Source organism: Epargyreus clarus, unplaced genomic scaffold (genome assembly GCF_041222505.1).
Source record: "Epargyreus clarus isolate Ecla_fem2 unplaced genomic scaffold, WU_Ecla_fem_2.2 ptg000003l, whole genome shotgun sequence".
Taxonomy (NCBI): Eukaryota; Metazoa; Arthropoda; class Insecta; order Lepidoptera; family Hesperiidae; genus Epargyreus; species Epargyreus clarus.
In genome coordinates this window covers 13396810-13420850 of record NW_027332211.1, presented here as the reverse complement: position 1 = coordinate 13420850, position 24041 = coordinate 13396810, and the positions used below count along the sequence as shown (strand labels likewise).

Here is a 24041-nt window from a genome sequence, read left to right as displayed (position 1 = left end):
ACGACCATATTTTTTACACACATGATTCTTATTTTCGTGGCTATTATAGTCGATATAAAATAGTAAATATATAAAAACTGATAGGCATAAATAAGGTAAGTAAGTAAAAGATAGGTAGGTATATCATGAAAACTTTCTTTCAGTAACGTAAAGGGGGCAAAGGTCTCTGAATAATATTAACTTACCCATTGTATGTAAATTTTAAGTCGATTATAGTTAGGTACCTGTTTATCAGGGGATACAAATAAATTAATATTTGAATTAGTAATGAAAGAGTAAAGTATCAATCATTTAAATTTACGTCAGTTATGTAAAATTGCATACCTATACTTATAGGTATTTACTGGGGAGGTACTTTCAATGTATTTAATGTCCCAAATATATTTAGTATGTTATTTAAAGCGTCCTAAAATCAAGGGATTGTTAAAAATTGTAATTAAATGATTTTGTTACAATTTATTTCTCTAAAGTACCAATCATTATTTCTAAGCAACGTACTCCTAAAGGCAGTTAGGTACGTAATCATTTAATTAACTTTGCATGCCAATTTGCTTAATAAATCATATAATTTTATAGAATACTTATATCAATTTTTCATGGTACATTTTGCATAAGTAAAACAAGGAACTTGTATTGTTTCTTCTTTTATAGATAAAATACTAATAAAAAGTAGATTTAAAAATCATTGATGAAAAGTAGTTTGTGGATCAAAAATGACTAAATATTGTATGAAAAGTGGAATATTATTTTTATTTACCACCAACAGTAAATAAATATCTCTATACTGTTTTAAAACGATATTTGGATTGATAAACGGTTGTAAAATTCTTAAACTTTCGCATTGTAAATTAGGTAATTTCCCTGAGAATGTCTTTTATTACTTTAAGCAGATGAAAAAATATAAAGTACGTTTTTATGAATACTTTATTTCTTCTCATTACTAGCAACTTTACTCGCTGAAAAATCGAATTAGTAAAATAATTATAAATTATGCAGTCACAAGGACATACCTTGCTTATCAGTCTAATAAACATATTTATGTAAGAACATCATTCTAATTAAGATATTTGTCAAAATGATACTTTCATTAATTTTATTCGTACTTTGTATGGCTTATGGATGCTATTTTATTATTAACGTTATTTTCCTATAATTACCCCACACGAACAAGATAATGCTTTGTTATTATAATTATAATAGCGATAGTGTAAGAGGCGAGGATAATTACTTGTCGTCAAGTAACAAGTAAATAATATATGTAATTATGTCAGTTATTGCCTTATTGCTGGTCAAGTTATCTCGTTACTCCGATGTCATCAGCCACTGCATTCACAATAATATGAAAGCGACACACCCACTGACGTCATAGTCTTGAGATGAAAATAGATTGCAGCTTTACTTTTATTCTTCATACTACTACTACTACTACTTTTACTACTTGTGCTTCTGAAGGAAAAGTAATGATTTAAGTTTAGTACTCTCAATCGCAACTTACTTTTTATTCATGAATAATACATTATTTAAGCTAAATTATTAATTTAGTCCATCAAGCTTGTAATGTGTTGAAGTTACTATATTATTCTATATCATAATCTATTTACTCAAAGAGGGCATCACTTTTGCTCTAACACTTAGGCCAAGTAGAGAATCTGACTTTATGTTTCCAACTCTCCGCCATACGCATCATGGTGCAACTTGATGGTGTTCGTAACGTGGTGTTCGTTCAGGTCCTTTTTTAGTCGTTGGGAGACACTCTTGTTCAGCAATAGGAAATAAAAAGGAGTATTGCCACTTGCCAAGAAATATTACTATGACGTCATAGTTCATATTAGCATGCTCTCATGCCCTCCTAAATGTATACATCGAGATATATGATGTAGATAATGATATTTCTTAATACGTCAATTATGGCATCACACTATTAAGTAGTATGTATAGTAATAGTTGTCGAATGCAAAACAAAAACATGTTTATGGGCATAGTTTTGAACTCTCGTGAACTTTGCGATGTATTGATCACACCACCCCTTTCTGACGCGTGGACCACTCTAAAAATCATGAAAATAAATCAATAATCACTGAGTGTAATGATTTCAAAAGACTAAGTATGTATGTATAGGTAATATCAGCTGAAGTCCTATGTCATGTCATTAGCGACTAACTTGCAAATATTTTATTTCTAGATTGTCAATAAGAACGATAATCATACGAATTGAATGTATTATCATGATTGAAGTTCGGTAAAACATTATCTGTACTGGTATGGATACGATACAAGGATTAACTTGATTGAAGTGGAATAAACATGACATGCAAATTGTATGTTTTCTTGTCAATTTATCATTTTATACATGCAATGTATGACATGATGTTGAGTTTGTAATTTTTACAAGTCATAAAAATATCTTTGTTAATAATTTGATAAGAACAAAAGTATGCATGTCATGTCGTAAGTAGGTACGAGTATGTACCGGCTTCATCACTACTTCATAATTTTTCTCAATGTTTAAGCACTTGAGCTTTTGGACTGCTAAGCGTTTTTACAAAGCTCACTAACGCAATGACATCACAACTCACAAGTAAAACAGATTGGGGGCTAGTGTTAACACACGAAAATTCGAAATGATAAATGTATAGTCCTTTTAGGGCACTTTCAGTTTTATACAATTGAAGTAAAAATTTAAGTGGGTACTTTGTTTATTCGTTAAAATTAGCTACTTTTAATTAATTTACTTTTCAAACTATAAAAAGCAGGTTTATCAGTACTGTTACGAGGAAGTTATTTATGGATATGGTGGTGGTGCCGCTAAAGACGAACTACGAAGGGTACTACCATATTTATACTCATAATAATTATTTCATTGTTAAGTAAGTATTTAAACTATTCACAATAACTCTATGACTACGACTTAAGACTGCCTAAGTAATAGATTAAGGTAATCATTTCTCCAAGGCAGACACGCGTCATATTGTTAATTATAACGGTAGTATGGATTATCTTAACTACATAATAAAATTACCAATGACTTTTGCTTTCACAAACACACCCACTGTCAACGTCATACATAGAAATAATAACGCCAATTCACGTCATGTTATCATTGTTGATAATAATGTTGCTATGTGCAATAACAAAAACATGTTTGTGGGGATGAAATGATATTATTATTAAGATAATAATAGCAGAGTTGGTCACAATATTATTAAATAGACATCGATTAGAACGATAAGCATAAGATATTTTTGTTATAGAATGTAACAACATATTTATAGATATCATGTTTTATGCGATAGGTGTAGCTAACGACGGTGGCGTGATGTAGCGGTAAACCATACAGTTTAACATTTACATAGATAGAGATAGTTAAGACAAGTTTTGACATAAACACAGAAATACTGAGATCTAAATTCAGATGGGTGCACTAAGGGCATCCTTTTGCGTGCTAGACTTAGGTATATCGAGATCATTTCACCAGGAGATTGTCAGAAAGGCAACTTCAAGTTATATACCTATCAGTCGTAAAAGAAACTGTTCATAGTTTAACGAAACCTTCATGGTAACAGGAACACTAACTAAAAATTAATATGCAACCTTTTCAATTTCTAGATCTGCGTCGTAGTTGTTAGATGTAGAGGTAAGAAAGTTCCCAAAGCTCCTATTGTCTTCCTACTTCACTTTCCTAGAGGACTTTAAGTAGACAAAGACATTGCATCATTTCCGGCATTTGACGATCTAAATGGAACCATTCTTCCACTCCATAGACATCATAGTTTAGATAAAAGTTGGAGATGCACTTGGTTAAATAGACATTTCAAGAGTGGTATTGGAAAATTTTGAGGTTTTTAACTTCTTGATTGGATAAAAGTTGGAATTCTCTTTGTAACCAGTGTAGACAAGTAGTCAGGTAAAACCGGTTAAACTTTCGTGTTTTATTGCAATATTAATTTTACGCACGCTCTCAAATGACTATTTGCGAGTAAACATAAGAAAAAAGAATTTAGGTACAAATTATTATTTAGTGTAATTTACACTTTTACATAAACGATACCAAAAGAACCAATAATTATTTTACCTGTGTTTCCGTCAAATTTTGTAAATGTAATAAATTAGCCTAAAATTATAACAATGATAATGTATAAAAATAGTACCCGAAATATGTGGACCAAAAAAAAGAACGTTCTTTATGTTCGTAGGATTTTTCCATCCCCTATATACGCCATAAGAGTGATTATTATGTAACATATTTTTAAAATCTCGAAAGTTGAAGTCACAGTGCAATATCAAATTCCAAGTATACAGTGTCGGTGACGCCGCACTTTCGATTGTGGAGATGAGATGAACTATTGTGAGAGGATTTCTAAGCTTCATTTTATTGTAAGAAGGTATATAATTAGTCTTGAATATTAAGTTTCACTATCTTTGCTTCAACGAATTTTTGGTGTATATCTTTTTGAATGTAAATGTTAGTATTGTCTAATATTAAACATTTAGTAAATAAATTAAAAAAATCATATTCGTATAACAATTTTATGACAAATAAATCGTTTTACACAATCTTAAGGTACCTACTAGTTTACAGGAAAAAATAAGAAACCACGAAATTGCATCATGAAAAGTGTTTTTCAAAGTGTCGTATGCGAAAATAAGGAAAACCAAAACACGGTGTACCCACGTCATTCGTCTCTCCTCAGGAATACTATGAGTCTATAGATTTTCCCATGCGTATGTAACTAATGCATGCGTTTGACCTCATTCGATATTGAGAAAAATATTCTTTATTATCCTTATAATGACCTTAGGGAAACACAAAAAATATAATAAGGAAATAGCTGCATCAATAAATTATTATAATCATGAACATGGTAATGTTCTACTGCATCGGCTGCTGCGCTTGTAAAATAATGAAGATTAGGCCCTACCTACTTCATATATCGTTGAGAACTTCCCTTCATCAGAAAATTGTACCCTGATTATAAAACCGACATACAACATTATTTCGTAAACAATACAAAATCAATTAGTAGTCATTACATAAATGCAATAACCTTCAGTTAGGTAGGTACATAAAAACACGCCAATCGATTGCTTTGTAATTTGTATTCGTAAGGCTTCAAGATCTTTCTAATGGTATCTCTTGATAACACAATCACAAATCACAATCATTGACAATTGAACGGTTTTCGACTTCGAACACTAACGTATTATTTTTATCTAACTGCGGAGAGTAATGTATTTCGATGATATACCTACGTTCCTGTACCTATCTATGTCTCATTCTTTGGCACACCTGGCCCTACGGCATACGGCCCAAAAGGGTTGACGGATTTTAACATATGATAGGCTCTATATTTTGTAAATGCTACTATTAGGTACATTAGGACTAGCAACGTATCTGTGTAGAAAATACTTTTCGGCGTATCATAATATTATTGTCAATTATACAAACGCACCTAATGACTTTTTTGATGATGATGAGGCAGACGGGTTACCTCATGGAAAGCAGTCACCGTCGCCGGACATACGCAACACCAGAGGAGTCGCGAATGCATCGCCGGCTTTGGAGGCGAGCTCTCTTTACACCTTTTTGAAGAGCCCCATGTCATAGCGCTCCGGGAATACTTCAGGATAAAGTTCATTGGAATGACTAATGACATTTAAGATATTTTTTTTTGTATTTTAAAATATATTAGTGATATAATAGGTAATATATATTTATATAAATACGGAGTAGTTAGGAACTTCATGCTTTCATATGATAAACACTTTGAGAACATATTACTTAGAAGCGGTTTTTAAAATATTTGCAAGTAATAAAATAAAATGCCTTGAATTTATCATATTAGTATTTGCTTTATTTATTGCACAGTCCTAAATAAACAAAATAAATGAACAAGGGTTAGGTACTGACAAAAAAAATATATAAACTCTTATAATTACTTAATTACTTAGGTACTCAGGTATAATTACTTTTATGCACTAAGGGTCACTTGAGCAGGTAACTTTAAGTATGCAAATCATCTTAGGTCGCTAATAACGTAATTAAAATTAATTGATTTATTTTACTGCATTATTTACCGTAAATACAAGACAGTAGGTACAAAGGCTACGGTATCAGAATAGGGCTACGGTATCCCCTGCCTGTCGTAGGAGGCGACTAAAAGGGGGCTTCCGGGGTTGCGGGCGCCAAGAGTGGGAGCTCGTACCGTCCTCCACTCGTCCAGAAAGCGACCCCGAGAAGGACGGCGTTATGTGTGGTCGCATACCGTCGTAAACACCAGAGAGGTGGAGAGCGCCTGGGCTCACCAGCGGAGCCTGATGGATATAGTATAAAAGCAGTATCACTTTCTATCGTAGAATATAATAAAGTTGTAAGTAAATAGTAGGTAAGTAAAGGTACTCATTTTAACAAAGCATTGCGTACTTAGTCCATAGTGAATTTAAATCGCAATAGATAATGTTTATTAATTAAGAATATTAAGTATACTTGACAAAGTAATAGGTACGATAGATTTCAACAATGCTTCTTCATTTAACATTTGATATTTAATTTGTACACAAAAGAAAGTGTCTTACAAGCAGCGACATCTATCGTAATATTGTTTCAAATTGGAAGTCATTTTTTAATATCATGAAAAAAATCATGCAATTATACAATACAATGAAAAACAAGGGAACATTTTAAGGGAATATGATTAATTATTTAGGAACTGTGTATCAAAATTATACGATGATAGTGTAGCAAGAATAGTATTACAAATGCAGTTTTAATTTAGAAATGAATAGGAGTAAATAAAAAAACTCTAATCAGTTAATTTTTAATACAATTTTAATGCAAATAAATAAAAAATCTTTTAAATTAATCGCAGTTTTAATTTCGTTGTTTATTAGCAATTTTAGGATGTGGTGCCATCTATCTTTAAATGTAAAATGTGTAGGCAAACAGCGCCATCTTTCCTTGGCAATACAATATTACTTAGTGTACTAAGGTTTGTGATAGTGTTGCTTCAAAGTGTTTTACTAAATTGTCACAAGATGGAGCCACTCTGCAACTTTTCAGTTTAAATCTAGATTGAAGATACCGGAGTTCTTACTTATAGATATGATATTTATAGCTGCAGGGGTGTTATTTCAATATTTTAATTATGTTTTGCTATGATAGGATATGATAAAAAATCTATTCTTTAGGTACACTGTGGTATCTATATGGCGTTAATAATATTAGAGTTAGTAATCGGTAATTATTATTACCACCTTCCATCCATCCATCAGCCTTTACTGGTCCACTGCTGGACATAGGCCTCCCCTAGTCTGCGCCACTCCGACCGGTCTTGGGCCGTCTGCATCCAGCGGTTACCCGCCGTCCGCTTCAGGTCGTCAGTCCACCTGGTCGGGGGGCGTCCTGTACTCCTTTTGCCGAGACGTGGTCTCCATTCGAGGACCTTCCGACCCCACCGGTTATCGGTCCTGCGAACTATGTGGCCAGCCCATTGCCACTTCAGCTTGCTTATTTTGAGAGCTATGTCGGTAACTTTCGTTCGCCTACGGATTTCCTCGTTACGAATTCTGTCGCGTAGGGAAATACCGAGCATAGCTCTCTCCATAGCTCGCTGAGCGACTTTGAGTCTTCGTATTAGGCCCACAGTGAAAGACCACGTCTCGGCACCGTACGTCATCACTGGCAACACACACTGCTCGAACATCTTCGACTTCAGGCTCTGAGGTATCTTGGATGAGAAGATGTCACGCAATTTCCCGAACGCTGCCCAACCGAGTCGGATTCTACGAGTGACCTCTTTCTCAAAGTTGGACTTACCCATCTGGATTATCTGTCCCAGGTAAACGTATTCGTCAACAACTTCGAGTGTGACGCCATCTACAACGACCGGCATGGGTGTGACATGGACGTTAGACATGATCTTCGTCTTGTCCATGTTCATCTTAAGACCTACCCGTTGAGAGGCGTCACAGAGGTCATTGAGCATGGTATTGAGGTCCTCCAGCGACTCCGCCATGATGACGATATCGTCTGCGAATCGAAGGTGAGTGATGTATTCGCCATCGATGTTGATGCCGAATCCTTTCCACTCCATCAGTTTGAACACGTCCTCCAGTGCAGCGGTAAACAGTTTTGGAGACAATACGTCACCCTGTCTCACACCTCGCTGCCCTTGGATGGGGTCCGTACTTCTGTCGTGTAATCGGATCGTCATTGAGGCTGCCTTATACATACACTTCAACACTTCGATGTATCGATAGTCGATCTGGCACCTCTGGAGTGACTCCAATACCGCCCACGTCTCGATAGAATCGAAGGCTTTCTCATAGTCCACATAAGCCACGCACAACGGCAGGTTGTACTCCTCGGACTTCTGTACTACCTGCCGCAGCGTGTGTATGTGGTCCATGGTGCTAAAGCCTTTTCGAAAGCCGGCTTGTTCGGGAGGCTGGAAGTCGTCGAGCCTGCGAGCTATTCGATTGTAGATGACCCTCGAGAACACTTTGTAGACATGGCTCAAAAGCGCAATGGGCCTGTAGTTCTTCAACAAAGACGTATCGCCTTTTTTGAAGAACAGTACCACCACGCTTTTGCTCCACGCCTCCGGTGCTATACCCTGGCTAATGACGGAATCGAATAGCTGTTGGAGTGCTATTAAAATCGGTTTGCCACCTGCTTTTAGCAGTTCCGTTGTTATTCCGTCTTCGCCAGGGGCTCGGTTGTTTTTGAGCTGTTTGAGGGCCATTCTTATCTCGTAAAGGCTGACGTCCGGGATATCTTCGGTATAGTGCCGGGTTAGCGTGGCTCGCTTGTCAAAGACAGGTCGTAGAGGCGCACGCGAAGTGGTATATAACTGTCCGTAGAACTTCTCAATTTCTCTCAGAACTTCAGGCCTCGTGGCAACTGTGGTGCCGGCATCCGTCCTCAGCTGCGTCAGCAAGCTTTGCCCAACCCGCAGATCCCTTGCGAAGACTTTGGAGCCTTTATTCCGCTCAATGCACTCTTTAATGCGAATAGCATTAGAGAGGCGCAAGTCGTGTCGCATTCTATTAAAGATCTGTGCGTTGAGCCGCCTGTACTTAGACAGTGAAGCCGGAGACTGCACACACATTGCCCGCCGCTCTGCCATAAGTCCGAGTGTATGGGCTGAGAGCCTTTGAGTTGTTCTTTTGGAGGCGGTCTGGTAATACTTCGACCCCACCTCACGGACAGTTTCTACCAACTTGGCGTTAATATCGTCAACATCTACGCAACGTTCTAGGCATCGCAGACGATTATCGAGCTCGAGTCGAAAGTCTTCAGAGCCCTGGACCTGGCAAGGTGTTGGACGAAGTATCGACTTCATAAGGCGGGACCGTTCCAGCTTGACTTGGATATTTAACGTGCCTCTAACCATCCGGTGATCGCTTCCGGTTTTAAGCCTATTGATCACAGAGACATCGTTAAATATATGCCGTTTGTCCGCCAATATGAAGTCAATCTCGTTTTTGGTAGTACCATCGGGACTCATCCAGGTCCACTTCCTCTGGGGCTTCTTCTTGAAAAAGGAGTTCATCATATAGAATCCTTCCTTTTCCAAAAAGTTAGCCAGCAAGTGGCCTCGATGGTTCCGATGACCAAATCCGAAAGGCCCCACCTGCGACTCATCGCCATATTGGACACCTAGTTTTGCATTGAAGTCCCCCATCACAACCGTGAAGTACGATTTTGAGGTATGTATGGCTTTTGATATGTCCTCATACATAACCTCAACCTCGTCGTCGGAGTGTGTCGATGTCGGCGCATATACCTGTATGACCTTCAACGAGTATCTTTTAGATACTCTGAGTATAAGGTATGCTACCCTTGGCGACACACTCTTGATCTCCACTATGTTGTTGACGAGGGATTTGTTGACGATAAACCCGACACCACCTTGGGACAGATGTTCGCCCTCCCGGTGATAGAGCAAGTTACCGGATTTTAGGATCGTCGAGTCCTCCCCCTGTCTTCGGACTTCAGACAACCCTATAATACTCCAGTTTAACTTGCCCATCTCTTCTTCCAGCTCATATATCTTCTCATCGTTCCTCAGAGTCCTGGTGTTATATGTTGCCAGGTGCAGCAGTCGTCGTTTATGGTAGCCCGATCTCTGCCGGAGATTCTTAGCACCCCCTGCCCCGCCGTAACCGTGACCGCTACCGTAGCCAGGAATAGCGGGGCTGCCGGGGACTGGGGGCCGGGGTTTTGTTGCAGCTGCCATTAGGGGGTTGTTGCCATAGTCACCGCGCTTGGCTGTGCGTGTTGGTGACCGCAGTATGGTGGTAAATTCACAGAGAGACGCTGCTGCCCATCTCCTGGTTTTTGTCCCTTAGTCGACTCTTACGACATCCACGGGAAGAGAGGGAGTGGTGCTATTCGCAGCCGGCACCACACGGCGGGTTACCACCTTAGGCTAGCTGTATTCTATTAGGTTTTCTTTTGTATTATACATGTAGTTATTTGATTAATAATAGCTTTTTTATTTTAAAAGTTACTTATAATTTGTATACCTATTAAAGTGTTTGGGTTCAGCTAGGGTCGGAAAGTATTACGTTTATTTAAATAATACTAGGATTAATTAATACATTTGATCCGACGTTCGTCTTAAATTTGTAAAAAATCTTATTTTACATCGTTTTGCCATAAATAATAACTGGATAACTGGAAGAAACTATTTTTCTACTCTACTCTACTTATAGTACTTATTAAAGCTTTCAAAACCAACCTCACTGAGTAAACTCCGTCAAAATTATTTCAAATAGCAATAACAGTAATTAAAACGATTGAGATTAAAGTAATGGCTAGTCTAGCTCGAAGTTTGTCGTCCGTCGAGTACGCACTCCGGCTTGCGACCGCTAATCAAATTAAGCCTGGGATAGGAACAACAGATACTATAATGTGGAGATGGAGTTCAGAAATATATTTATTTTATGAGGGTGTTCACCATTTGCTCATATTTTTAATGCATTCAAAATGACTTTTACAGTAACAAAGGCTTCTTTAAATTGTATGTCTTTCAGAGATGGACAATAAAAAATGCATGCCGCATGATTCATGCAGTACAATACACGTTTAAAAAATAGTTTGCATAGAAAAATCTCTAAATAGGTAGGTAGGAATGACGATACCGAAATTGGTGATCCAGAATTATTAACGACTGTCTGTAAATCAGTAATTAGGTTTTTATAAGCTTGGAAATAAATGAAATGATTCAAATAATTTTAGAGCTTTCTGTCAAGGGTGTTATCAAGTTCATGTTTTATGGAGCAAAGATATTAAGTATTTTTATTTAGTGTGTACAAATAGGTATATTGATATGTACATAATATTAATAAATCAAATTTCACGTATCTTAAATATAAAAAATGTGCTTTTATAAAATTTTGTCCGTCAGTCTATCTTGAAAATAATTAAGCAAATTAAACGGAATCTAGTTCGCCGGGTGCATATTTCGTTTCAATCTTACATGATTGTGCTCAAAATATCTTGAAAATGTGTAAGGTTTTATAAATTTCCAAGATCACACTATTTTATTACGTGCCTACCTACAAGATTTAAGACTGACACTGATACATTATAATTTTAATTTCGAATACGTGTTAAAAAGTGGTTTCCACAATATGTCGCCTAACGGATATTGGTCGGGATATGAACGAGTGCGCAAACAGACGCGTTTGCGCGCTTTGACGCGAGTGCCCGCAAAAATGTGTACCACTTTAATTATTCCGAGCAAATAAATATGCGCACCGATGTTTGCTTTACGTAAAATAGAAGCTATTAGATGTAAGTTATATCTACAATTTGTTTGTTTTTACTGCTGTTTGGGAACGTACACAATCATAGTAGATGTAAAAGCGTAGTAGGAATTGTTAAGTCGTGGTTAATGGGTACCTACCAGTTTTTACGTTACGGTATGTTGTTTTAAATTGTTGGCAAAGCTTACATTTTCTATCTAGTACAAAACTTGTTTTATTTTATAATTCATGATGGTGCTAATTTTTCATTCAAATTGTTTTATTATATCAATATTTTAATTAAATATTAATTATTTTTTTTATAATAATAAGTTACATTTATGTAATTACGGGCTGGTAAGATCTTATAAGCTATTCGTAGCATAAGTAAAGTAAAAAATGTGTCTTGACGTTTGAGTTGTATTTTTGCATGGAATTTAAACAATGACATTTTATACTTAACGTCTTTATTAATAGTAAATCGATGGATTTAAATGACAAAAAAATACAGTTACAAAAAAAATACCAAAATAACATTTCTTATCACGTACTTTGTAACTTGTAAGCAGTATAAAACATCATTGCTTGGAAATATTTATTTCTGTTTTAATAAATTAAATTCATAGTAAGTAATTGTTTTCTCTTTTCTGGTAAATTAATTTTAAGTAGTCTAGGAATATTTTTATGTAACATTAGCTGACCCGGCAAACGTTGTGTTGTCATATAGGTAAATAGAAAAGATCTTAAGGGTGAACAACCCCTATCCCTTAGGGGTATGGAAAATAGATAGTAGCCGATTCTCATACCTACAGAATATGCATATAAAATTTGGTGAAAATCGGTAAAGCCGTTTCGGAGGAGTACGGTAACTAACATTGTGACACGAGAATTTTATATATAAGATTATTTCAATTAACTCAACAATTTTCACGTCTTGTATTGTAAACTTCTATCACGACTCGCTCAGACTGCGGTTCCATCAAGATGGTTATGATACTGTATGTCTTTGTGTACAACACATCCGGCCGGGAACGTTCCTGGGAAATATGATTTTCAGATAAAATTCCCGTTTTACTTACAACCGTCGAGAGAATAAAAGCGATGAAAGATTGATTTAGAAAAAATATTTTTAATATACGTAGTTTGACTTCAATAGATTCTTAACTTAGATTTAACTTTTTTTAAAGCTCTGCAATTAGGTGTGTATTTTTTTGGCTTCTGTAGTCAAATGGAGAAAAAATGAATTTGATACACACTAACAGTCTGTTTCGACATCTGACGCAATTGCTTTAAAGAGTATTATACTATGTGGCTATGTAATTGAAATTTGACATGTGTTCTCATTAAATCGTCATAGAACGGTATATTGAAATTAAGAAAATAGTAATAAGAAAGGTATGAGGGTAAAAAATCGAAGAATCAAAGTGTGTTAGTATGGGGCTTAATTTACGGTCTAGAACCAAAAAAAAAACTTTCGTTATTTTACCTTCAAAACGGTTTTAAATTCCCCATAACCTTTTACCAAAAGCGGGCACGAGAGCTCTATAAACGTTCTTAAACAATAAACCAAACACTCGAAGCATTTATCTCGTTATTCTCAATATTATCTGAATGAGAGAACAGAATAATAACGGAGTAAATTAATTATTCTACCCGCCATTTGAGTAGCGCCGCGCAATATCGGTCCAGAGCTCTTTAAGACGGGCCTTAAATTTCTTAAACCCAGCTAAAATGAAATCGCCTCAGAAAAAGGGGTTTGTTTTAATGCCCATCAGAAAATAAATGCCCGGAGACAATAATGTAGGATTCACTGGTAGATATAAATTCCGAATAAAAATACACTTCGCTGAGTTGAACGCTTTCTAGTGCTGTGTTGTTTGTGTTATCGACGATTTATGGATTTCATTTGTTTTTATGGGTGAGTATTGTTTGGGGTTAATATCTATGATGTACATAGTATACTGTTGTATGTTTGTTTGTAGATAATTTTGATAGTAGATACATTTTTTCGGTATGATTTCAGTAAGGTTACTTACATTGATTTAGGTATAATAAGAAATATATTGTTTGGTTTCAACCTTTTATATGCTCCATTTTTTTTAATATTAGTCCTCCAAAATTGCGGCTTTGGCATCTAGTTACTGCGTATGTATAGAACACAGGTACCTACTACATGTATTTGGTCGTATTTGATTAATAGCAATTGTTTATCGATATGTTTGCAACTTGCAATTAATCGAATAATAAATCTTATTGCCAGGTACTTGAATGACACGAGCACATCACTATTGGAATCAAGTCGACTACGAAAGAGTTGCGAGCATAAACGTTAAGGTTCGTTGAACAAATAAATGAAACGACCGATCGATAGCGTTTGTTATGATTGCTAACCCCGTATACAAAGCTATGGCTAGCAACGTTTGAATCATAGATATATTATTCTACTGACGTAGGGTTTGGATGTAGGTACTATCCTTTGTGGGTCGACTCTAATGCATCATTGCTATACCTATTCCTAGTTAATTGTATCAGGCGTTACTTTGCGGAAATCCATGCTATTAAGTTAAGATTAAAACAACAATCCGCTACAAATATGTATGATCAACAACAACAAATATGTCTAACTTAAACTTAACGATTAACCGTCGTAGAGTCAACTTACCCTGATGATGCTCCGGTTTGGAGCGAAACACGTGTTGGTGGTGGTATGTATGGTGGTGTATATTTTTATTTTTTTTGCAACTGCACCCGTCCTTTGTGGGAGGGAGGGTGGTGCATACTGCATGGTTTAAAATACATATATACCATAATACATATTTGTAGCGGTTTGTTGCGAAGTAGTTTTAATTTTAACTTAATATACCTATTCTTGCCAAATAACTGCAGTGTTAAGCAGTGTATCTGTAGACTTTTTTTTAGTTATTATTTTACTTTGAAATAGATACTTATTTTGAAATAGACAGACGCCTCTTGTGGTTAAAATCAGAGAGCCGTTTGTGTGTAGCATAATTTCCATCAAAGTACAAGTTTTTATTTATCTTAATTTTTTGTTTTACAAGGATATGAGATTTTTAATCTATTCGTTTACTGTGTTTAATTCCAGGTCTCCATCGACTGGAACCTGCGCTTAAAATAGCACAATGACATATGGATTGCGGGCAATCTATTTTTCTTACAAAGCTTCCAAGGCTCCTTGAGCCGTAATTTTAAATTAGAAAGAATACCAATTTCTTCCGGAGCGAAGCACTGTTGACACAGCTAAGTAGACGCGAACGCCTCGCTTCATTTGCATTTCTCTTAATCCCCGTTATGAATAAAGAAAAATTCGTGGCGATGTTTTAAGCGTCGAGGCTTTAGGTGCCGCCCGCCTAATGAAGACCGGCGGTGGGATTACCGCCGCCCCGCGCACTTTCGCGACATTACACTTTTAATTTGAACGAATCTTATTATTTTCTTTTGTTGATTTAAGCCCTACCGGGGACGGGTCGAGACGTGACCTGCAGTGGAAAAATGCGATTGCCATCTAAAGCCAACCGTTTAAATGAACGAGATTGGAGCTTAAAAAGTATAATGGACGAGGGGGGAGAGCGCGGGCGGCGATCCCGGGGGCGCAAGATGGCCGATTTGCGATTGAGATGAGACGCCCCCCGACCCCCCGCCCGCGAAGATCAAGCAATATAATTAAGTCGTCCGTCTGAAGCTGTACTATCCATCCTCGAATAGGTATTGACAGTAATCAAAATTTACAATTTACGATCATTTGTATGGTAAGTACACTTGTACCTATATCTGTACACCATACCTACTTAGAAGAACGATCTTGCGATAGCATTCTGATAGGTGAATTCTTAATGGTTACCTACAAGTACGAAGTCACTTGAAGTATATTAAGGTTAAGGGGTTCGCTGAAAGGATTGCGTCCATCTTCCTTTCAAACCCTATCATTTCTTTCATTCACAGAAGGGAAGAGAGAGTTTTGAAATGTCCGATCATCTATTGACATATTTTTAATGTGCTAGACACGTTACAAAAATGTTGAACTCTTAATAATATTGCTAGCTTAAGTTTATTTCGGTTTTCTTACAGTTCAGTTTGCAAAATAAATAAATAAATTAGATCTGTATAAGAGCGCTACGATTTTTCGTAGCATATGCACGCAAGATAATTGTACTTATGTTTAGAAAACTAAATGTAATGTAGGCGCCAATACCAGAACTTCCAGCAGGGGATACCGTAGCCGTATTCTAGTCCCAAAACTATAGGGACAGGCATAATAGGACCTACCGCAAAGTTTTTCTGAAATTTCTGGATTTCCAATTTTATCTGGAAATTATTTTGGATTTTTATGGGCGGTATTCGCCATCTTCGTATGCGATCTTCTTATCTTTCTTGTCAAAACATCTTAAAGCCTTCCAGTATCGAATCACTCAGTCAATATTTAATCATCAAATTGTCAATATTTAAACATCAAAATAGTTCTTTATAAAGCTATTGTTTCAGCTAAACCTATTTATAGTAAAATCACGAATAGCATAGGTACCTTCATCTAGGAAGCTTTATTCAAGCATTGTCTTAGTTCCAGAACGTTATAAGAACTTGTTTTAAATCGTGCACCTCCCTATTCTAAAGTACACAGGTGAAGAATCGTGTAGCAAGTGCCAGAACAAAGTGGTCAGGTTAGAGGCTAGCAGAGAGATCGCCGACGCCCCCGATGACAAACTTGATCTGGTCACGTAATGAAAAATGACTAAACTCCGTCTCGTTGGGACTACGAGTAGAACTATGTATTTCTGCGGTAGAGCTTATGTTATATACTTTACATACATACTTTAGTTGTAGGTAAGTGCACTTAAAATGAAATCACAGAAGCCATGATAGCCTAGTGGTTAAGAAACTCGTCTTCTCGATCGAGGGGTCCGAGGTTCAAATCCCAGTTTATGCGCGTATTAGAAACCTGTTATATTGCTTAAATGGTGAGGAAAACATCGTAAAGAAACCTGCATACCTGAGATATTTATAAAAAAAAATGTCAATGTTATGTGAAGTCTACCAATACGCACTTGGCCAGCGCGGTGGACTGTGGCCTTATCCTTCTCATTATGAGACGACACACGTGCCCAACTGTGGGACGATAATGGGTTGTTGATGATGATGATGATGTTGATGATGATGAAATACACTTGAACTCTATTGCGATGTTGATCTTAATCAATAGTTAACTAAATCTGTCGATCTGTAGCGCAACAATAGTGACACAGAACTGACACGATGGTGGTGGTGGGTCAATCTCTCGGTCAAGTAGACATTTAAATGATGATTTAGATTTTTATGTGTGTTGTATGTGTTTTCGTCTTTGTGTGTACTCACCATATGGAGAATCCTAGTGTGAGGATTTCATTTAAGGAAGTTGTTCGTTTGCTCCTTTCACCTGGGGCCGTGGTAGTGGTCAAGTCATATGATTACGAGAACTATTCATTTATCTAACCATTCGACAAATATCTGCAACCAGATGCAATCTTAGGTATTAAGTACTTATTTAATATTTTTTCTCATAGAAGTGCATTTGCTTATACTTGGTGAGAGAATATCACAGTAGCCTATTTCTATAAATATGAATTTGTTATTTAAAAGTTACTACGAAGTTCCAAAGTCTATTCAAATACGAATTTAGAATTCCCGAAAAAAAGGAAACATTCGCAAGAGATTTACCAATCACGCGCCTTCGTGGAAACTGAAGCCATTTGACGGAAAGATGGACCACAGCTCATCCGTCAAAGAGTTTGATAAGCAAAGACAAAACTAAACGAATAAGCCTTCCTTTGAACAGTCGCAGAATAAGGAAAAGTTGAGGAGTGCGAAGGGGGCACAACCGCAACCCCACTTGGGGTCCAAAAAATATCGCATAAATGAGTCGAAGGGCCGCCTCTTCAGCCGCGAAATTTCTGCCATACTTCCAAACCTATAATCCCTCATAATCACCTTTACAAAGCAAAGATTAAAAACGATTCTTGCCTCCCGACGCCCTCGTCTCCTCTCCGCTTTTATATGCGAGACAGCGAAAAGTAAGATTAAATCATTATTTTTCTTAAGCTCCTCTCGTTTTTTCTCCGCTCTAGTGGAAGTTTTTTTACTTGGACTTTTGATGCGGACGATCAAAGACTTGTGTTCAAATTTACATAACATTCTTAAATAAATTGCGGGGAGATTGGGGTGGCGCAATTTAACACGAATCACCAAGTGTTCTGTATAAACTTATTAATGCGACTCTCAGATTGATGCTTGATGTAGAATTAATTTATTCATGGGATTATTGGAATGTCCTCTCCTCTCGCCAAATCTATTTCGGTCCTTTCACACGAGATATTTATATCGAAGTTAATTTCAAAGGATCTGAATTTGGAGCTTTCATTATCGGAGCTTTTGTGTTATTTTCAGATAAAGAACAGTCCTATTATAACTGAATAACAAAGTCCTGTCAATACCGTAATTAAATGTTTTAAGTTGCTTGAGATACTTTAAAGACTTCGCTCTCATAAATACCTAGATAATGATGTAGCGCGTTAATTAACGATTTCTGCATTTTGCCAACACACTTTGACGTTATATTTCGCTCTTTTACGCTGTTTTGTACATTAGTTAATGAACTGGGAATGGGTAAGAACTGTACAAGCTATGGTTTGTAGGGTAATATAGTTTAGTCTTGCTACAGACTTTGGGTCTTAAGAAGCAGAAGTGTAATCACGGAAATAACTTTTTAGTTATTCTACGCGTACATTTGTACGTAATCTATCTTTACTAATTCCTCGCAATGTCAACTACGACGACACCGTTGTCTCGTTTATGTGGTGTAGCACCAGTAATTGTGGTATGGTTCTATGGATGGTTTTCGTACTCTTATAGGTTAGTTTGATTTAGTCCTAAAGGAATTATCTAAAATGTCTGGAAATAAAGGCCGGTCTTCTATACAATGTAGGTTGTTATTGTATATGACACACGAATACATATGCTTTTTGTGTAAGGTAACTCAAAGACTTTTTGTATAATGTTTTATTACAACAAAAGTTGCCTTAACCCATAATATTCCATCACCAATGTACGAGTACCTACAATAAGATAAAACAGCGAAAATTTCTCGTCAACACATTTGGCATAGTCATCAATATACCGATCGGTCGCGTAGTCTTCGGGATTCGAATGCTACCCGTAGAGATCACCTTCAACCCATTGCTGTCCCACTGCTGGACACGGGTCTCCTCTCAGAGTTTTTTTTATAGTTTAACCTAACGATTAAGCAGACGTGCTAACTGATGGAAAGTAGCCAACGCCGCCTATGGACATTTGCAACACCAGAAGAGTTGCCAATGCATCGCCGGCTTTGTATGAGGGCTCTTTTTGCACCTTTTTTGAAGAGTGAGAAGAATTAGGTCATAGTCCACCGCGCTGACCAAGTGCGTATTGGTAGACTTTACATACCTTTGAAAACATTTTTCTTTCTATTTCTCAGGTATGCAGGTTTTCTCACGATGTTTTCCTTCATCGTTTAAGCAAGTGATTAATAATTTCTAATACGCACATCAACAAGCAGAGATACACATCATAAATTAAGATTTCTGTTCTGAGTCTAGGTGAACATTTGCTCTTTTCTGACATAAAATACTAATATGAGGTCATGAGATTAGAAAACATTATTTTTATTCAGTTACTTCCAACCAAACTCACGTTGCCACCGTTAGTTATCTCAAGATGGGTTAGTAAACTAACCCCTGTATTTAGTTAAGCTGACGTACTGTTTACGCTCAGTGCGTGTTTATATATCTGTTTGATTGTTTTAGGCGCAGGTACAAAGCCCGCGTGAAATACGCCGCAACTTGCTTAAGCCAAGTTTAAGTTACGTAGACGTATGGGGAGGTTACTAAGTGAACTGCTAATTCGAAACATAAACTTAAAAGTTTATTTAAAGTAGATTTGGAACGATTTCTTATTCAATTGAAGAATACTAAGAGAGAAGCAGTTGTTTGGATTTTCTGGATATGTATACGACTCTCTCTATACGCATTTATTTGAAGGTGGTAGAACCCTTTGCGGTTTGACTCGGAAGCACCAGCATCACACCTATTTCGCCAAATAGTTAAGGGATGCTGTTCTGCTGAAAGTCTGCTGTGCAAGGGAGGTGTACTTATCTGAGGGGTTCCAACTTAGACCTCAGGGATCGCAACGCATCTGTGACCGACTTCAGGTAGTACTGTGAGCTGTGCTGTTCTGTTGTTCTGAACACATTATATCGGTGGAACATCAATTGGGAGATGGTATTGACACATACGAAGACAAGTAAAAAATATATCCAAACCCACTATGGATATCTTGCTTGACCTTTAATCGAACCCGGAACTTAGTATATCCACATGGCTGTGTAATGTGATACATGAAATATGTCTCTAGTTGTTGGTAAGTAGTAACTTACCTCGTAAGGTTCAGCTTAAGTTTTACAACTTAGACGTATGTTGCTGCCACAATGTATTAGCTAGTTTGCTTGAGTTTGGAATTATATCTCTTTGATAACACTTTGGCTAATGCTTATGATTGTAAGGAGGCCTATAACATATGTATATCAGACAATCTGATGTAAAGTTTTTACTTTGGTTGTCTGTACTCAATCTTAGGTTTGAGGTCTGTCATAAATGCGTTACTATTCCTGAGGACTAAGTTACATCATGAGGCGACCCAGTAGCGGACGAAGGTCGTACTATGCCCGGGGCGGAACGTTGAATGGAGGCCCCCATGACCTTTTTTACACATAGAGATATATGGATAGATATATAGATATACACATTGATAAATAGATATATAGATTGTGTAGAGGATAACACATCTGTGATTAGCTTTTGGTAGAATCTCCGTTCTATATGGAGCTGGTTATAGATGTCTTTGTATGGCAGTGGCTACTTATCTTTGGCTAGATGCTCATTTGCTGCTGGGTCTGCTTGGTGAATCCTGGGAAATGAAGGTCGTTTGCCACTTGAATGTTATAAGAAATAACAGTGCATGATATTACTCCCAGGATTAGGTAAAAAAAATATACTATGGAACACAACAGCAATCAGTGCAATGAAACGGACTGTTCTACTACCTCTGTGTACAAAGAGTTCTAGTACATCTAAGTAAAGTTTGTCGTACAACCAATACCCAATATCGATTCCGCGGGCGGCGAGCAAAATAAAACGAAACCGTCTCGCCGGTAAAACTTGCCTACATTAGTCGCCGAGTTTTAATTTACGAAGTTATACCGAACCGTCGATTGCCAATAAGTAAACACGGAGCAAAGTCGGAGTATTTAACTTAATTTTTGAGCTAGCAGCCGGGGTTAATTGAGAGAGGAGTAGCGGAATGTCGTCACAAAAGAAGCACTTAAATAACGAACAACGGTACTCGGCCGGCTCAAAATAAACTTATCTCCGGCGGGCAAGGGTTAAAATGATTTTAAAGGAACGCTAGCAGGTAATTGTCAGGTGGGCGCCACGAGGGTTGATATGGTGATTGAATCAAGTGCCACTGTTCCACTAATAAGGTTACTTATTGAGTTTCAGCGCCGGATGTCGGTGCGCCGCACTGTTACGAAAATTGTGTAAGGCTCCCGGTATAAATAAAAATCTTGAGATAGTAACTGTTTGAGTTTTACTTTATATTTTGTATTGAACAATTAATTCTATTTTAATTTGATCTGAGTATTTTTTTTATTAATTACTAGAACTACAATTTTTATGGTGCTTTTACGTAGCTTACGTAAATTGCAATTATACTAGTGTTTTTTTTAAAATAGGGGATAGAATTTACTTCTTATTATAATTCTGATTATAATTCTCTAGTCTAATTTAGACAGCCTTTTAAAAAGATCATGACAATAAGAAAATTAGGGAACTAGAAAAACGTTTTTGATTACTTAACATGGAAAAATGTTCCAGTTCTAGACTTTGGTCTGATTAGGCTATAACTTACGTTATCATTTACAGTAGAAAGAATTGGGTAAATGAACTTAAAAAAACCTTTTGTATTTGTATTTATATGGAAAGAAAATACAGCGTAAACATTAATAGGAAATCCTTTAATTTGCCCATCCAATTTGACATATTGTGCAGAATGGGTCTCAAAATAGGCTATAGTGATACGTTGACCAAATGCACACTAGACCAAGTGGCATAAACTATGTCGTCGTGATCTATACGGACTGGCTTCATAAGCCAGTCCGTATAGATATAGATACGTAGGATAGTACGAAGTGGCAGCTTGTGACAATAGGGCTCGCCCGAGCCTTATCAATGGAAGTGTCGATAGTATGTCGCAGTTAGACCACAGTTAGAGCTGCTGATGTTATGGACGAGGAATTAAATAGACTTCTATTTTTATAGTGAAATTAATCAAAATATTTGTAAGAAATTTTGAAGGTGGTAGAAAGAACCCTTTGTGGTTCGACTCCGGCGGAACCACCGCCACACCTATTTCTACCTAATAACAGGAGTGTAAGGCGGTGCTGTGTTCCGGTTTGAAGGGTGTGGTAAGGGAGACAGACTTTTCCGAGGCATTTCAGCTCAGTCCTTAGGGGTAGCGGCGCATTTGTGGCCAACCTTATGTAGGAGTATCTAATCCTATCTGGGGTTGATTACAGATGTCCATGGGCGGCAGTAGCCACTTACCATCAGGTGGACTGCATGCTCGTCTGCTACTCCTATATTATAAAAAAAAAGGAAAAAAAAATTAGAGAATGTACTTGCTGAACCTCGGTTTTGACGCAGATAGAGTGGTACCTTTTATTTGGTTCAATAACTACGGCGCACACTGATTTTTAACTTATAACGCATTGCTAAGTCCTGTGTTCTGATTTAAGGGGGTGTGGTAAGGTGGAGAAACATAAAGCGTTATTTATTTGTTGCAATGGCTAGGGAACCTAAAACCTCTAATCATATTTGAGAGATTGCAGATGTTCGTAATAGGCAATGACCACTTACCATCACACGGACTGCATACTCATTTTCAGTTCAATTTCAAAAAAAGCACTATAGTTCCACCATATATTGACCATTATTTTCTATACATTATATTGGGAAGGGTTATATATTTCTATTATATTAGGTACATGGCATATACGAGTATTAAGTGTACCAACATCATGAATTCTGTATTATCAGTAAAAATGGCTATAAAATGAAATCTAAATGGTCGTAAAGTGTTGACTTTTGGCTTGTAATCACCTTATTCTAACACTAGAGAATCGGCTCGTTGGTCTAGTGGTATGATTCTCGCTTCGGGTGTGAGAGGTCCCGGGTTCAAATCCCGGACGAGCCCTTTTTTTGGTTCCATACCAAAAGATTTTATTTAAAAAAAATGTTTACAATAATAAAACTGATAAAACTATTTGCAATTCATGCATCATACGCGACAACTTGATATTCTTATCCCGGTAAGTGAAATAGTCCTGCGGGAGTTCAGAGTTTTTTATAATACAGGAGTAGAAGACGAGCATGCAGTTCACCTGATGGTATGTGGCTTCTGCCACCCATGGACATCTGTAATCAACCTCAGATAGGATTAGATATTTCTACCTGAGGTCGGCCACAGATGCGCCGCTACCCTTAAGTACTAAGCTGGAACGCCTCGGTTTAGTATGTCTTCCTTACCACACCCTTCAAACTAGAACACAGCAGCGTTTAAAACTGCTATTATGAGGCAGAAATAGGTGTGGCGGTGGTGCCGCCGGAGTTAAACTACAAAGGGTTCTACCTTCTTCCAAGCTTCCAAAATATTCTTTATACTAGAAGTTGTAAGCAAACGAGTATGGCGTTATCTGATGGCAAGTGGTCACTGCCGCCCATGGCTATTAGTAATAAGATTAGACTAAACTAAATTAAGATTGGTCTAAGTTTAGTTTTTCAATTGGTGCTTTGCTAGTAGCAACTTGCTACCCCTACGAACTCAGTTGGAATGCCCCATGTAAGTAGGTCTTCAGGGAAAGAGGTACACCCTTCAAACAAAACCTTAGCAGCGCAACATCGTTCTCAACACGAAAGGCTCCACATTTGAAACTTTGAAACTAGGTAATAATTTATTTAAAACAGTCAAAAATACGCCTAAAAGAAGAGGCGACGTTTCAGAATTAACATTATAAATCTGCTGAAAACCATCAATCAAGTGGGGGGAGTTCTTTGAAAGGTTTCTTAAGCTTTCGCTTTCATCTGGACTCTCAAAGTCAGGACAGTGGTAATTATGACTAAAGCGTTCATTTTTTTGGGGTATTTATG

General features: G+C 37.1%; 1 non-coding gene across 1 annotated transcript; it reads left to right on the top strand.

Moving 5' to 3' along the window:
- Positions 1-23016: 23016 nt before the first annotated feature.
- TRNAP-CGG (transfer RNA proline (anticodon CGG)) lies at positions 23017-23088 on the top strand. The gene has a single exon. It is a non-coding gene; the product is annotated as a tRNA-Pro (tRNA).
- The last annotated feature ends 953 nt before the right edge of the window (positions 23089-24041 follow it).